Source organism: Macrobrachium nipponense, chromosome 23 (assembly GCF_015104395.2).
Source record: "Macrobrachium nipponense isolate FS-2020 chromosome 23, ASM1510439v2, whole genome shotgun sequence".
Taxonomy (NCBI): Eukaryota; Metazoa; Arthropoda; class Malacostraca; order Decapoda; family Palaemonidae; genus Macrobrachium; species Macrobrachium nipponense.
In genome coordinates this window covers 3,286,474-3,288,973 of record NC_061090.1, presented here as the reverse complement: position 1 = coordinate 3,288,973, position 2,500 = coordinate 3,286,474, and the positions used below count along the sequence as shown (strand labels likewise).

Here is a 2,500-nt window from a genome sequence, read left to right as displayed (position 1 = left end):
AGAACTTTGTAATATGAGAGAGAAAAACCTGCTTCTTTTCGCAAATTAGTCTGAATTGATGATTCGAAGTAATTGGCCTGTCGAAGATATTCTATTACGAAGTTTTTGCTTGTCGAAGATAAGCGCCTCAGTGGCGTGGTCGGTATGGTGTTGGCATACCACCTCGTTGGCCGCGAGTTCGATTCTCGGGCATGTCACTGAGGGGTTAGAGATGTGTATTTCTGGTGATAGAAGTTCACTCTCGACGTGGTTCGGAAGTCATGTAAACCTGTTGGTCCCGTTGCTGAATAACCACTGATTCCATGCAACGTAAAAACACATATCCAACAAGCTAGTCGAAGATATTTTACTTCGAAGGTTTTGTTTTCGAAGAATTGTGTTCCAAGATCTGTTTTCGAAATGTCCGTAAGCGGAAATATCTCTGTTCATGATGTTTGTGCTCACAAGCAAGGAACAAACAGTATATAAATTTACGGAGGACATTCAGACAAAATACATTAATCTCACACATAAATGTTTTTAGGAAACTGTATGATCTCCAGATAGTGTGAGGGGCAAGTTAATTGTCAGATATTAGTTAAAAAAGTTTAAAAAAGTTTAAACAATTAAATTTATTATTTGAAACCGTATAGTGTATCTGTACAAAAGCTTCAGCTGATGAGAATTTGATTTTTTCACTGCATACGAAAAGTGCCTCATAATCTTTTGGGTTTTCATGCTTTGCTTGAAGGCATATTATTTAACTGCTACCTGATCGGAAAAAGATATATCTAAAGGTAATAAAAATACGCCCCGTTGATTAAAAGAATGGCACATTTGTATTTAAATAAAAGATATAACGATAAATGGCTTAAGTCCAAAAATACAGCAATTATCTAGACATTTTAAAAAGAATTTGGAATCCGGTGAACAGGACAAGGAGTAAAGTGCAAGAAATTGTTTTCATGCTATTATTGTTTCAGGTTCAGTAATCACACAATTATGAAAATCTTTTGATATATCTAGGTTTCATATAAAAAGTTGCAAATTTGTTCGGAAATGTTGATTGACGAAGTAAGCTTCCGCATTTCATTTCAACCTGGTGTGTGGGAGCATTTGGTAAATAATGTAATAGGTCCTTATGTAATGGCCTGTCCACATTAGCGGGGATGGCCGTCGGGAACTTCCAGCTATTTATATTGGCTCTCGCTTCTGAAGCAATGCTACTAGACAATTGCATCGTTCTGGCTCCATACTCGGTTTGTCTAATAAGGCCCTGTCCAAACTAACGGGCAAACACTCTTCCTATAACCCGTTCCACTATATTGACCTACCGAATATGGAGCCAGAACGATGCGATTGTCTGGTAACCTTGCTTCAGAAGTATGAGACAATATAAACAGCTTGAAGTGCCCGACGGGCATGCCCGCTAATGTGAATCCATAAGGTACGGATGTCTTATCGTCGAAATCCTACAGTTCAGGACACTTCCAGTACCTGCGGGATAACCAGTAATTATGGGATAACGTAAGTTTTTTTTTTTTTTTTTTCCCACAGAATATGCTGTAGCCAGTCAGAAACCAACCCACATTAGCTAGAGACAATATCTGTTCAGATCTATGAAAATAGAAGGGTGGAAATCCATCTGCTGCTAAGCAATGAGAATCAACGTGGGATCTGCATATCCTTCGAAGGAAGAAGCAAGCTGATGATTGCTTAGATTAAGCCAGCCTTGTGCTGGCACGGGTTCTTGCTCCTTGAGTGCCCTGTAACCGGAGCCATCTGTGGAATAACAAACGATTCTGGTGGCTAGGCAGTAAGAGGCAGGTGTTGATACAGCCACGGTTGAAATTTGAATGGCTTCTCCGAAGGATATTAGTATACAGTTCCCCTGAATTCATGTAAGCGAGATATTGAACGGAAAGGAAGAAAACGGTTCATTAAACATCGCTTCATGTAAAGCTTTTGAACAGGTGAATATTTAAAGCACACAAACTGGAAGAGTTTGGTTTTTATGACAACGTTCATAAACGCTACCTCTATCACCAAGGCAACGGCAAAAACAAAACGAGCAACAACAACAACAATAATGATAACAAATAATAATGATAATGGCATACTCAAGTCTAGTCTTTATTAGAGCAATGGCGACTTAAGAGTATCTCTGGATTTGTCGGCAAGTGGGTCTACTACTAATGTCATTTTATCAAAAGTAATTTCGTGAAAAAAACACTGAGGTATTGTTAGTGAGTCCTGGTAAACCGCGAAGAAAACTAGAGACGTCATTTCTGTGAAAGAGCAGCAACACCCAACACATTTCTTGAAGGCGAGAGGAAAAAGGTGCTCGTTATGGCACCCAATTTGCATTTGATGACTACTCTTCGTCTTTCTCGACAGCTCTCTTATTTTCTCCTACTCATGATGAAATCCAGAACGGTAGACTAGCTTGTTTCATGTTTATCTAATTTTGCTTTCAACCTGAGATGTTGAAAATAAGAGGAATACGCTTTTCACACAGCGG

The 2,500-nt window shown here is 39.0% G+C and overlaps 1 long non-coding RNA gene across 1 annotated transcript in view; it reads right to left on the bottom strand.

The window, feature by feature from the left end:
- Positions 1–2,500, bottom strand: part of LOC135196126 (uncharacterized) — a 379,500-nt gene that overhangs the window by 64,726 nt on the left and 312,274 nt on the right. The window lies entirely within an intron of this gene.